General features: G+C 42.8%; 1 long non-coding RNA gene across 2 annotated transcripts; it reads left to right on the plus strand.

Moving 5' to 3' along the window:
• Positions 1-9654: 9654 nt before the first annotated feature.
• On the plus strand, positions 9655-12590 carry LOC119477456. Of its 2 annotated transcripts, XR_005204235.1 has the most exons (4): positions 9655-9859; positions 10330-10436; positions 11464-11492; positions 11593-12590. It is a non-coding gene; the product is annotated as an uncharacterized LOC119477456 (long non-coding RNA). The 2 variants fall into 2 exon arrangements; XR_005204234.1 differs by having other exon boundaries at positions 9656-9859; positions 11464-12590.
• The last annotated feature ends 2827 nt before the right edge of the window (positions 12591-15417 follow it).

Consider the following 15417-nt stretch of genomic DNA (forward strand, 5'->3'; position numbering starts at 1 on the left):
ATATTTACCCGATCAAAGAACAAGTTGGCCCCGATACTCTCTTATCTGTCTTTACTCTCTCTCTCTCTCTCTCTCTCTCTCTCTCTCTCGGTCTCATTTGCTGCGGAGTTGCCTCAGTTATACACTCAGCTGAACGTTCAATCGACTGAAGCCGCCTGTTGGAGGCAGCGAGGAGGGAGACGTGATTGTGGAAATGATGGTGAGGAAAACAGATTGTTTCCTCCGGCGGTCACGAACCACAAGAAGACGAAGAATGAGCAGTTTTCTGAGCATCAGAAACCCCCCAAAATTACTGTTTTTATTATCATAATTTGATCTGTTCGGTCCAACAAGATTAGTATGATTACAGGGCGTGTTCATTATTATTAATATCATTATAATTTATTTAGGTTTTTATATTATTCTGTAGCATATATTTAAATCTGAACATTCAAATTTTGGACAAAGTTTACTTGTTTTAGTGTCAAAATACTATTTTCCCTTCAAGCCCTTCTAAAAACTTTGTCCCACGTGACCTGACGTAGGTTTCTGCATGATGACGTTCCATATAGTTTACATATATCTTTATCCATCCAGTGTGTATTACCTACAGTACATTAGATGGCTGTTGGCATGCTCCTATAGTTTGGAGAAGCAGACAGGAGTACCGGCATGGAATAAACTTGCGTGTTCTGAGAGGTAAAAATGCTGTTTTTGTGAATGGAGTCTGGTGGCTTTGAAGACAGCGATATAACGGCTCCAGTTCCCCGTCAGAAAAGGCTGTCTGACGGCGAGGTGAAGCCGTGAACATATTCTAAATATAGCGTACACTTAAACTGATATAGATATTTTTTCGGCGGCTTTACCTCGCCGTCAGACAGCCCTTCTTTACGCTCTCTTCAAAGCCACCAGACTCCATTCACAAAAACAGTAATTTTACTTCACAGAACACGGGTGTATACATACAACCTTCACTTATAAAAACCTGAACTAACCCTCTCTGTTATCTCCAAACAGCTAACGTTGACTCAGCTAGTGCTAGCGTTCACATTATTCATAGCTTACTTGGGTAACCTACGTCATTGCTTTTTGCTAACGGCCGAGTTAGCGGGCGTTTCTGTTTGAAAAAAAAAGGAAAAAAACGCAGATTGAGTCGACCTTTAAATTACTTTATCCTATTAATGTGTGAGGGGAACCAACAGGAAGTCAGCCGGTTCGGCCAGTGTTAGTCTTGGAGGTGCATGTTTTCAACCAGCTCGGTTGGAGAAGGACTCTACTGAGCGTGCTCTATGGGCCGAAAGACATGAAGGAAGCCCTCGGAGGCTTCTCTGGTGTATTCACCCAGTGGACAACTTTCATAGGAATAAATGTAGCGCCATCTTTGAATGCAGTGTCCACTTCTCCTTCATACATCTATGAGTAGAATTAGAACGATGCTACAGATTATATGCATTATAATAAGTGGGTTATATTGGACTGCGCTACAGCAGAAGATACTGTATGTGGAACAAGATGTCAATATGTGACCTGGATGCCTGCGTGTTTATCTGCAGCGGCGCCACGGCTGCTCCGACACGGCGACAGCAGATCCAGTGTTGTTGTCGTGGGAGGAGCTGCTGCTGCTTCACGCTGCTCCGACTCCTACTGAGGTCAGACAGCGAGATATCGGATCCCTCCAGCTCCTCTTAGAACAGCAGTTACTGCTGATTTACACCCCTCACTGTTTACCATGATGAATTCCAACACATCTTTTTTTTCAAAATAATAATTATATTATCTGGAGATGAGAGATCTGGATCTGGTATGATCATGAGATATACTCAGCTGCCCCCCGGGAACATTTATTCTACGGTGCTGGACAGGAGGCTCGGACCGATTGTCGATCGTCGGATCCAGGAGGAACAATGCGGATTCCTTCCTGGCCGTGGAACAGTGGACCAGCTTTTTACCATCGTGGGGCTGTTGGAGGGGTCATGGGAGTTTGCCAATCCAGTCTACATGTGTTTTGTGGACTTGGAGAAGGCTTACGACCGGGTCCCCTGGAGAGTCCTGTGGGGGGTACTGCAGGAATATGGTGTACCAGTGTCGTACTCAGACATACCTGGCACAATGTCAAACACATTTCTGATCAAAAATGTAATGTATTGATGTAATGTATTTTTTTCATGATGGTCAGCACAAAATCAATTTGTATGTCATCCACGTAATTGTGTATAAAGAGTGACATATTCCGTGTTGGGAGGATGTTGGGGTGGATGGGTGGGTCAAAAAAAGCAGCACTTTCGCCCAGGAGACCACTATTGGTGCCCCGTGTGAGTCCAGAAGTCAATGAGGATTTATTTGTCACGTAACTTCCGTAATTTAGTTAGTTATTTGAACCCAAACCGCAATCTTTTCCTGAACCTAACTAAGTAGTTATATTCCCTAAGCCTAACCAAGTGGATCTATTCCTAAACCTAAATATGTAGTTTTATTTTGAAAAGACCAGAGCGGAAATTTGTGACTATTTCCCGAGTGTTGGATTCCTCACCTGAGGGGCGAATCGCTGTATCTGTGACTCAAGGAAATGTGCCTTCATTATGTTTGTAAAGCAAGAACTGTGGCTTATTGAGGTCTGGATGTTTCTCCTGGTCCGCTGTGACACCACAGAAGAAGACATTCTGTCATGAGAAGAGAAAGAGAAGTTATAATAGCCGGGTTGTGAGTCTCTTGGAGACTCGGCCATGAATGTCGAGCCATTGGTAAAACAGGATGAATTGTTTCTATGTCACATTTCCTGCAGTCTGAAGTTCCTGTGTATTGATTTTATTATTTGTATTATGAGCCATCACGTTTACTTCACAATCCTTCATTCAACATTTCAACAGTTCAACCCACCAATCTAACAGACTGCTTTCTAAACGACGATGCTCGCTGAGTCAAAACCGCTGACGACAAGGCGGCGGGCGACTTTCCAATAATATCCAGCTCTCACGTCTTTTCGATTTATTCCTCGCTTCCGTTTGTTTTGTTCATTTATCGTCTGTTTGTTTGTTTGTCGGGGGCTGCTCAGTCATGCTCTCTCTAAGTGGCGGCTTCGTGCAGCGTCACATCAGCCGTGCACAAAGTCTGGACCGGTTGGTATTTATAGATCAGCCTGTCTGAGGACGCAGCCAGCAGCCAGAGAGTAATGATGCGCTACAAATGGGACTCATCCAAAACTCGTTCTCCCCACACAGCCCTATTAACCTTCATGCACGCACACACACACACACACACACACACACACACACACACACACACACACACACACACACACACACACATTTATGGTATATCTTTTTTATAGATTAAAAACTTCAAGCAACCGATTGCCAAGTTCTGCATCAACCTACAGGAAGCACAAAATAATCAAATTATATAACGGCGCATTAACGTTGGATATTAAAACACTCTCCAGCTCATGGAGCCGGCGGTGGTTCAGACAGTTTATACTCACTTGTTCCGTGGTTAAAACCACGATGAGAGTGGCCTGACTGAACTGGGGATGTTTGGTTTCACTGAGTGATGAATGGGGCCGGAGTTAATCTACAGCTACTGTTCCAAAAGGAAGGTCAATTATTTCACTTTCTAAACTTCAACAGCTGGATGAGTCAAACAAACACCAGACTTTCAACCAGGAGACCGCTGTTTGTGTGAAATTAAAAGTAATGTTGACTCATTTTGTTACATGAGTCAATGAAGTTAACTTCAACCCTGACTGTTTCCTAGCCCTAACTAAGTGGTTGTGTTACCTAGACCTAACTTCCTGGGAAAACTGAAGTTTATTTTGAAAGGACAATACGCATGTAACAATCAAATATTGACACGCCATCCCTGGTCCGTCCAAAAGTAACGCTAGAGGGGTACCCCCCGTGCGTCTGTCTCCGATGTCGAGGGGCACCGACCAAGCGTTGGTATTTGACGAGTTGGATGTGAGAACGTGTTGGTTCTGCTACAGAACTCTGTTGGAGCTGCTGGAAACATCTGGATGTGACACATGAGCTGTAGATGTCAAATACATTTCTAATCAAAGGCCGCAGAAGTCAGCGTAGGGAGGAGGTCACGGGACTTTCACCCAGGAGATCGCTGATTGTGTCCCTTGTGAAACCAAATTCTAACATTACGTTAAACATTCAACGTTACATACGTAACGTATATTATGTAACAAACATACTTACTGTCAGTAAGCTACCTGCCGCATTGCAGACCCTGTTCAACCTACAATATGACAGTTTTCCAACACATTCTCACTCTAAACTCGTCAAATTAGGAAACGGTCGTGGTTGACGTTAACTTCACTGACTGATGATACCGACCAGTCACATGACTGATGACTGTACGTGACAAAACAAGTCAACGTTACTTTTAGTTTCACACGAATGGCTGTCTCCTGGATGAAAGTCTTGTGTTTGTTTGACCCGTCCACCTCCCCTCCCTCCCTCCCGCCCTGAACGGACTCTCACGTTATTAATACTACATCACTTGCTCCGTGATGGCCACTTCACACGGCGTTCGGCCAGCTGTGAGGTGTGAAAGTAGGTCGGGTTTGAACTTCTCTTTCTCTAGCTCTCGATTTTCATTCTTCATATAACTACTTCTGTCATTTTTCAGCAGCATGAGAGACTGTCTGCAAAGGGTGTGCTGTTATCCTCATCTGTACCATTCATCTTGTGACAGCAGATGTGTTCAGAAGACACTTCATCCCAACAATTTGTATCCTCTTTATACGCCTCCATGTTGGCAGCAGCTGTGGCCGGAGGCATCAATGTTTTCAGGTTGTCCGTACGTACGTCTATTCTCGTCCTCCACTCAGACTCAAGGATGAACTGATTAGAATTTGGTGGAGGATAAAATGATGAAGAACGATGATGACATTTTGGACAGACATGGATGTAATCTGACTGTATGGCGGAGGCATACGACCCGTAGTAATGCTGTTTTTATGCATCTGTGCACAGGCACAGCCGGGGTTGTGTGTGCACACTATCCACCTTCTCTGGGGAGGCGAATCGAGAGCTCCTTGAAGGGGTGGTCTCAGTTTCACTTCCAAACGAACTGTTTGTTCAGTACGCTTTGTTTGTGGTGAGAACGTGATCCGACCTCGATCCGGCCCAACTGGAGAAAGCATTGCACCTTTTTGGATTAAACCAGCTCCGGTACCGAGCAGCGCTGTGCACGTCAACACCAGACACCAGACACCATTACTACAAAAGAGCCAACGCTCGCCCTCGCTATTCACATCAGAACTAAACAGGTGTAACATCAGGCTGTGTTGAAGACCACGGGCATACCTGATGGATCTTCGGACATATTTTCGGCCAATGAGCACGTCACAGTTTAGGAGGGTTAATGCACGCCTCCTCCTCCGTCCTCCTGAACTGTCTTGTGTCACGGTCAAACCAGCTTTGCCTCAATAATGGTCTGTCAGTACTCAAACGGCTCTCTAGGGTTAACTACAAAGCTAGTCAGCCGTGAGCATATGAAGAAGGAGTGGGCTACCTGGTGCTAACCTCGTTAGCCTACCTGCTGCGGCGTGTTGTGTGGGCTGGCCTACCTGGTCCCCGCTTGCTACCGCTCGCTGTTCCACGTTGCTCGGCCAGCTCTGATTGGTGCTGACGGTCGGCCTCGTAGTTTATTAAGGTCTCGTTAAAACGAGACGTCGACGATACACAACGAACTGTTAACAAACTTTCACGGGGACATTGTTCAGTCACGGTGTCACGTCACGTGTCACGTCTTCTCAGGATTGGCAATCAACTCTCACGACCGAACACACCACGCCAAAGTCCTCCCTTGTGGCATTCGGGTCGGTCTCTCTGGCGTTCCTGTGTGGCGGCGGTCTCGCTCTCCCGCGAGTTGCTCAAATCACTTCCTGCTCACCAACTAGGCCCGCCCCTAAGCCTCAGCAGCCAATCGTAATAGCCCATCCTTATGACTCAACTCATGACAGACAGTTAGACTGTGACACTTGATATGAGCCTTCGGCGACTCCAGTGCATCAACACATTGTTTTCCAGTCGCAGCCGCGCCTCATTTTCAAACTGTATCGTTGCCTTGAGTGAAAAATTGCTGCGACGTAAAAAAAAAGATGACCAGAGCCAAGATCAAGCCGCATAGTTGTCCCTCCATTGTTGCGTTCTGGAAGTCTGCTCTTCTTGGTTTACTTCCAGGAGTTTTCCAGCATGGAAATTCTGACCAATTAGGGAGCAGTTTCTTTGCACACCTTGTAAACGCTGCTGTGTGAACACAAACCAAACTCCAGGCAATATGCAACATTCGGTCCCTGATCCAGCCCAGAGCAAATGAACTACGGGTGTGAATCCACCGTCTTTGTTTTGTATATAACATGTATCAGGTCCTGCTACATCTCCTGCATGTTTCCATGCGACAGCTACTGTATACAACAGAAGTAAAAGACTTCAGTGTTCAGAGGACAAAACAAACTATTAAAAGGTAACAATGGATTTTTTCTTTCTTTGAGTCAAACTTTAGGTTTGAAGATTCATTGATTTAATCCTCCAAAGATGTTTTTTTTACTGGCAGTTTGCATTTTGGTGGGTGGTGATTTAGACTTTATAGGATATATCAAAAAAACTGCGCTATTTATCACAGAGCAACTTTATAACAAAATCCAAGGATGTCAGCAGGTGAGCAAACAAGGTAGGATGGATTACAGCTCCTGGGAAATAAATACAGCTGCTTACTTTAACTGTTTTCACCGGGGATGAAGAGCACAGCTCAAAGGTTAGCAAAAGACATGCAGAACACTTGTGCTCTGTCAGATTTTAGACTTTCAAGACACGTACAAAAAAAACATTGTTTAAAGTTTTTCAAATGGCAAGAATGAGTCACTTTGACTGGTAATTTTCCCCACTAGGCTGCAGAGGAAATGATGAAGCCAAACAACAAAACAACAATCATATTTCATCCCAACAGAGCAGCAAAGAAAGGCAATAAAAGAAAGACAGCGGTTTGCATACAAACACGCTGAAGCATGTCGGCTCCTCGCGAGCCAGATGGTCTCGAGAGATCCTCATCAATACTCTCTAAACGGCAGTTTTCCACCTCGATATTTCACGAGATAAGTTTTAAGGTTTGTCAGAGAAAACGCAGAGGAAGCTCATGATTAAATTACAGAAAGTAAATACCCTAAAACAAAGATGTAAGACGAGACAAATGGAGGAACTCCCTGAGCTCGCTCAGTCATGTCAGAATAAAACACCTCCGTCAGCACGTCAGCCTCTTCAAATACGTCCCTGGAGTTCCGGCGTGTAACTTCACCACACAGGCTGCACGGTAGTTGAATATGTATAGAGCTTCAGCCACAGGCACTGACACAAATATATACATAAACGCAGAGACGCTCTGTCATGGAGGAGGCTGCAGGATTAGCTGAATTATTTCAGGCCCCTCGAGGGAAATCAGCAGTCGAGCGCAAACACACCTTCAGTATCTGCCAGCTATTAACATCCGACTATGATGGAGGGTGTCGCCTGACTCCACGTGAATCTGCTGCACATAGTTATTCTTATTCTCTGAGTACATCCCAGTCCTCTGAGCCTTAATGTGTGTCACTGCTGCAGGCTGCAATCTGCCCTTTATTCCACCACGGCCTGTGGAACGGAGGCGACGGCGATGGCGATGGCGATGCAGTCTGAGTTGATGGTTAAAGATGTTGATGTTTGTCTCCAGATGTCATCAGCAGTGACTTGTGGGTATTGACAGGGTGGATAAAGAGCCTGTATTCTCAGCGGAGGAGATAATGTGACTTATTGACCGTGCAGACGAGAGGCCGCGGGGCCGATTTAAAGGTTGTCATGGAAACGTTTCTGTGCCCGCCGTCACGGAGACCAAGGCGACCAAGGACCTGTGAAGGTCGTCGTCTAACAAGGCTGGAACTATAAGCATCATATGGTGGTGAGGAGATCACACACACACACAGGTGTGCACGACAAAGCAGTGTGATGAATGAAGGGCCTTATTGAACGTGATGGGATGATTACCATGATGTTCTCACAAGATTTAATCAACCTTTATTTATGCATCCCGCTCTGAGCTCCATCACACTGCTGGCTGACAACACCACAGTAACTGGAGATTCAAGCTCTCCTAATAGTGCAGATAATTCCTCTGGGACCTACAATAGACCCGTTTTAGTCTTCTTTAGGGGGTCCAGGGGTGTTTTATCTGTTTTTTATATTGTCGCTTTTACCTTGTAGCACTTTGAGATTTGTTTCAAATGTAAAGTGCGTTACAAATAAAATGTATTATTATTATTATTCCCATCTTCTATTATGTCTCATCCACCTCGACATAAGTGGTCTTTCTTGCTTTTTATTCTACGTCACTAACTCTTACCCGAGCATTTACACGCCGATGCGTTTACACTGCAGTCAGTACAGGATACATGGAGTACAAATGACAGGCATACTTATTGCTTGCAAAACGCCTTGCGCATTATCGTGGCATTTTTGTGCGAACGGGCTGATTATACAGGTGTCATTCCAGCCCATTCTCATGCAGGGCGTCAAATACCAAGGCTTTTTCAAGGCCGTTAGCGTTCGGTACCATCCTTGAGCGCTGGTATGAAATGTTCCAGTAACTATAATGTAATCCGCGGCAACAGTAAACGCTCCGAGGAAGTGCGCCGGGAGTAGTTTTAAGAGTGAAAGAGACACACTGTGCGTGTGTGAGGGGAGGTGGACGGTAGGGATGTGCATTCCAAGCAAAAATGGGTATTATTTGATTATTATTCAAATAATACGCCATTCGGAACCTTAAACCAAGTGCGGCCCGGCGGCCTCAACCTGGTCGCCTGCCGGCCGAATTGAACGTGCCACACACGTTTTACCCTGCAGTGACGTTACTACCAACGGTTAATACAAGGGAAATAAATATATTTTAAGATGGGACGCATAGTCACATTAATTACCTGATTTTTTAATAAATAACGACTATTCGAAAAATCAAAAAGACAAACACAAAGCTTTCATCCAGGAGAACGCTGTTCGTGTCCCGTGCGTTACGCCAAGGGGCGTTACGCCAAGGGGCGTTACGCCAAGGGGCGTGACGCCAGCGCCGAGTGGCGTGACTGTAGCATTACTGGGTGTAATTCTACATAAAAAGGGATGTTTGTGTGGTTGTCTGGCTCTGGAGGTGAGTAGAAAGCAGTTGGTTTGAAGACCGGCTTAGGATGCAGAAATCAGTAGATTTATTAACCAAAAATCCAAATGAAGGAGAAGAACAAAAGTCCCAGAACATTTAAAGAGCAAATAAGCTGGAAAAATAACTGAAATCACACTTCCTCAATGCAAACTGTCCCCGACAGCAACTCCCCCACAGTTAACGCCTGCATGGCTTTATATACCCCCTTTTGGCCCCACCCTGATTGGACTGAACCAATGCATGGGGGTCAGGAAGACCAGAAAGTGGAGCATTAGACTGAAACCTGTCTTAAAAACATGAAGCAATGACACAGCAAACATTTAAACAGTCAACGGCTTCAAGGTTAGCAATTATTAAAAAACTCCTCCATGCTAGGATGAATTATTATGCAACCATCTTTAGTGATTATATTAGAAATAAACCAACCAGCTGGTGGCTTCACCCTGTGTGTAACTAGGCTCAGGTGGCTAGGCTGAGCTTGATAACAGCTGATTGCTGCAGGAAATGTAGAGAATCTGGGCATGGGACGAGGTATGAAGGACGAGTTGGATCATCTAGTTTTTGCCGACCTTCAGTGGTTTAATTATTCACCTTGATGTACAGGTGTACTCCAGGACGTTATGATCACTGTTGGGTGTGGTTACAGTCTTAAACGTTGAATCAGAGGGGGCAGAAGAACACTGCTTTTCAGCACGTAAGTTATTCTTTAAGTAAAAACTCCATCCTTCCTTTGATAAACACAATGTGTACTTCCCAGAGTCCCACTAATGCTGAGCCGACACTGTACATTTTATATAAAACTTATATGTTGTTAAACCATCCTACATCTTTTAATTGACCTATCTGCACGACTTCTATGCTCACACTCAGTCACGACGTGGAGCTCACACTGAACCCTCCATCGATTTTTCCACTGGTAAATCCAATAAAGTTTATTCAAACAAGACGAGTACATCCTCAACAATGTAGACATAGAGAGAAAGTAAGAATAAAAATAACAAGATATGGATCTGGAAGATGCAGACAGTCTGATCCGTCTGATCTGCAGCCAAGTTCAGTTCAATATCACAGCTCAGTCTCTCCAGTTTCAGCCACAGCGTGAGGAATATTACTGCGTTAACATTGAAACAAGCTCAACACAGTTCATAATGGATCTTTTGACAGCAGCCATGTGGGAGATCAGATCAAACTGCAGACACTCATCAACATTTCTGACCTGCCAGAACAGAAATCCAACTGATCGTCTGCCAAGCAGACTGTTGATCATTCAGGTAATTAATCGCACATCATGACCTCAAACTGAGCGACTGATCCGGCATAAAATCAGGTTTAATCTGGACGGTGTCTGTGGCCGGTGGCAATGGCCAATCAGGAGGGAGGTTAAAAAAAGGCTAAATAAAAAATATATCTTCAATAATGATGTGAAGAGTATCAATAAATCTATGTACACATGTATGGAGCTAAGAAAAAATTCCTTGTTTAGTCCTCTGAATGTGAGATTTTCATGTTTAAACAATCTGATGTGAGTCTGTGACTCATCACCTCTATGGGGGATGGAACCTGGCAAAATAAAAAAATAAATAAATGAATAAATATGTCATACAATGTAGCAAAAATTATATTTAAAATAAATAATGGCCATTAATTAATTGATAAAATGTGACATAAATTGATATTTCTGTTTTAATTTATTTTATTATTATTTTTCTATTTATTTTACTTTATTTATTAATTACCTTATTTACTTGCTTTTCTATTTAATTTTCCCTTTTAATTATTTATGTATTTATTTGTATTATTTTTTAATGTATTTATTTTTGCACAGCCCCCTCATTTGCATAATGAGGCAGAAATGCATAAATAAATGTGTAAAGAGAGAAATAAATAAGTTTGTGAAAATAAATAAGGGTTGAAATAAATAAATGCATGAATACATAAATAAATACATACATTTAAAAATAAATACAAAATTAAATAAATAAAAGATAAATATAAAAATACAGAAATAAATAAAAAAACGAATGCAAATATAAATAAATAAATAATGTAAAAAAATGAAAGGGAAAATGAAACAGAATTGTGAATAAATAATGGAATTAATACAAAACTAAATAAATAAAAAAAGCACATGAAAACCAAAATATCAATTAATGTCACATTTTATCAATTAATTAATAGCTACACTTATTTTTAATATGTTTTTCACAACATTTAATAACATATTTATATATTTATTTAGGTATTTATTTATTTATTTATTTATCAAATCATTTATTCATTTATTTTTCATTTTGACAGGTTCCGTCCTCCACACACTTCTCCAAGGTGTAAGGATCTGTCAGATGAGACTGCTGAGTCTGGGTGATTTTGTTAATGTCATGAACATTAGACTGCTGTATTTAAACTCTCTTTGGTCGTTTCCTCCAGTCAGCTCCGACTCCAACACACCGCTCATCGTCCAGACTCACAGGAGGAGACGGAGGGCAAGTGATGGTGGAAAATAAATCATCAACCACTTTCAGCTGAACCTCTGAGTTTCAGTCTAAGAGGCACCTCAGCTGCTTATTATCTGCTCCAGTACTCCACAGTTCAGGTGATGCGACGAGAGGATAATGACAAGCTTTTGGCTGCTCGCTGTTCAGTTGATTCACTGCATTTTAAAAAAAGGGAAAAGCCGTTAAGAGAAAGAAAGAACAGAAGCTTTGACAGCATTTGATGGTGAATTTCTTTCCACGGTCTCTGCAGTGGAGCCTCTCCATGCAGCGCCGGCCTTCGCCCGTCTGATTACCAGCTGAGCCCCCGACGCTGGTGTCAAGTGTTTCCAATCCACGGCTCAGTTTCTGCAATCAGCATACAACCTCGTACTGAAAACTGAAAATACAGATGGAAATGTAGAAACGCTGGGGCCAGTTTCCTCCCGCTGTTGAAGCTTCTCTCGTTCACAGATTTCATCATATCCAGTCAACACAAATGTTGTTTACATCCAGTATTTCTCATCTAAACACATTGTGTGTATTCATAAGAGCTAACACATGTGTTGAATGCATGTAAAACAATTAAAAAGCTCCTTCTTCCCTTACATTTGACATGTTACTGCCACCGAAACCATAAGCAGAGCTGATTATCACACTAACTAGACTAGAAAATGTGGATCCACTGCAAAACATTGCTCCATAGCACTACTAGCATACTTGCCAATCCTCACAATTTTCCCGGGAGAATCCCATTTTTCATTTGCCCTCTCCTGGTTTCCTCTCGGGCTCACATATCTCCCACATTTCTTTTGATTTATGGCAATTTTTCACACCTTTTTTTTTTTACACCTGTCTCCTCTGCTTCTTTCAATTTATTGTTGTAAATATCAGAACTCATCATGCTTGAGTGAGAACTGAACAAATGCTTTTTAAATTGTATTTTGATTAGGGCTGTCAATCGATTAAAATATTTAATCATGATTAATTGTACATTTTTTATCTGTTCAAAATGAACCTTAAAGAGGAGCTTAGTCAAGTATTTAATCCTCTTATCAACATGGGAGTGGGCTAATATGCTGCTATATGGAAATGTATGTATATATTTATTATTTTAAATCAGTTATCAACACAAATCAATGACAGATATTGATCCAGAAACCCTCACAGGTACTGCATTTAGCATAAAACAATATGCTCCAATCATAACATGGCAAACTGCAGCCCAACAGGCAACAACAGCTGTCAGTGTGTCAGTGTGCTGACTTGACTATGACTTGCCCCAAACTGCATATGATTATCATAAAGTGGGCATGTCTGTAAAGGGGAGACTCTTGGACATGACTGTAGTGTAAGTTTGGAGCGTTATTAAGCCTCCTTCACGACAAGCTAGTATGACCTGGTTGGTACCGATGGATTCATCAGGTTTACTAGTTTTATATGATACCAGTGTCTTCACTCTAGCTTTAAAACTGAGCCGTCACAACATAAAAATTGCAGATTGTGTAAATGCGTTAAAGAAATTAGTGGCGTTAAAAAGCATCTGCGTTTTCAGATGTTCTGCGTCAAGCCAAAGGAAAAGCCCCAGTAATGTGGTTATTATTATGTGATGGTTGATCCCGGATGAGCCCTCTACTACCTTTCTGCAAATTTCCCCCCTGTGGGACTAAAAAAGGAATATCTTATATTATCTGTGCTTTTCTCCTTCAACTACCTTTTAACTAAAACACTGAATTCATATCAACCACCAGCAGAGCTCCTTCCTGCTGCTCCTGTTTACATTTTATAACCTACAGAAATGATTCCTTCATGCCATTATTATACAGACGCCTCCTTTTTACTGGGCCTCTGCTGCAGGATGAACTAACTGGCTATTGATTGCTGAGAGCCAGTAACTAGGCCCCTTTTCAGTTTTATGAGGTGACGGCGCGATGGTAAATGTCAGGGAACAGTCAAAGCCTTCTGGGCACAGATTAAAAGTCAGACTTCGGGGTCAGAAAGGAGTCAAGCGTTACTGCGGCACGACGTCCATAGTGCATCGAAACGTTTCTCTGCTGAGTCCGGCGTCTGGTTATTTAGCACAACTTGGCAGATCTCTCCTGAGGCCAGCTCACAGCGACTCAACCGAGGATTAATTTACGAGTTTGTACTGTATCACAGAGGCGAATATAAAAGACACAACAAAAGTGGAATGAATCTCACAGATATCACCGATGGCAACTTAATTGGTCTCAGGGAAACTTGAAATGAGGATGATGTAAAGGTAGAAAAGAAAATGAACTGGCGTTACATCAAACTTGTTAAACTCCCGTTCATTCAAGAGAACATTTACTCTGTTCTTCATCGAGTCTCACATCAAGAGAACCATGATGGAAGCAGATGAAATACTCCAGAAACACCAGACAGAAAGCAACATTCTCTCCCATGAGACAGAACAAAAAACATTTATTCCCCATTAAAACACGTCACGAGTAACATATCACATTTCATCATGAGGGTCATTAATTATCATTGTCTTCGTCACAGTGACAGTTTTTCCAGAATTGTCCTTTGAGATGAGAGAAGTCCATTTGTTTTTACTTGAACTTGACGGATGAACTTCCAACCCTCTGATACTGCGTAGAGGGACTTTGACAGATGAACGTGTTGACACTTTTATAGCCGAGATTAAATATGGAGACGGCAGCCTTGCTTTGTCATCACAGAGGATTGTGCAAGAAGGTGCACATTTGTGAGGATGGATGTTAGGATGAGAAACGGCGATGAAGACGAGCAGAGACCAACAACAACAGAGATACTTCTCAGCTCAGCTCCGTCTTCAGTTATTCAGCTTTATACTGGAGTTGTGGATATTTATGTTAATAATATAAATATATATATAATCCTGAAATGTGTCAAACATTCACAGTAATCAACATCTGACATTCTTATTAGGAATTTAAGACAATTAATAAAAACAACTTAAGACCGTTAAGACAGTTTAGGAGCATGAGGATTACAAGGTGCAAAATAAGTAATTAATAAAACAATATAAGAGCATGAGGGATAACGGAAAGTTCATGGCGTTTTGGTGCCTACGAAGTGAGTAAGTGGGTGTTGAGGCAGCAGGCAGGAAACAAAGCAGGCACCGACCTCTAGTGGCCATAGTATTTATGACGGGAGCAACGGAGGAAGTCAGGTGACGTAGTATAAAGAGCTTCAAAGTCTGCATAGGGATGAGGTCAGGGTGGGTGGAGGGGTCAAACAAACACGGGACTTACAAAACCCGTTCTCATTCCTAGGGTTTCCAAAACCGACGCTTTGTCACAGCCGTCAGAATTGCAACAGTAAACGCTCAGAGAAAGAGCTGTGGTGACGTAGATTAAAAAGTGAAAGAGCGCGGGGCGGGTGGGAGGGGAAGTGGATGGGTCCAACAAACACAAGTCCCGTGTTCATAACGTTCAGTTTCCTTTTCACTGTACAAACGTAATAGTTTTAAGCCCAACCTGGTGCTCACTCCACACTGCAGAAGAGTTAGTTTAGCTCTGAGAATATCTAGTGAATGTACAGTGGACGTTTGTGCAGAAATAACTGCTGCAGCTCCTCCAGACCAACAGAGGTTTCCCGTGTCTTGTGAAGTGACGGGGCTCTGCAGAGAGAAACGTTATCGTCTCCGACCAAAACTCCGTCGTCTCCCCCGTTCCCTCCGGCCGCGGTCGGGAGGCTGAGGCGGGAAAAGCCAACACTAGGATCAGCAGTGATTCATGGAGAGACCTTCGTCTGGTCAGCTAACATTACTGCC

This window comes from Sebastes umbrosus, chromosome 2 (genome assembly GCF_015220745.1).
Source record: "Sebastes umbrosus isolate fSebUmb1 chromosome 2, fSebUmb1.pri, whole genome shotgun sequence".
Taxonomy (NCBI): Eukaryota; Metazoa; Chordata; class Actinopteri; order Perciformes; family Sebastidae; genus Sebastes; species Sebastes umbrosus.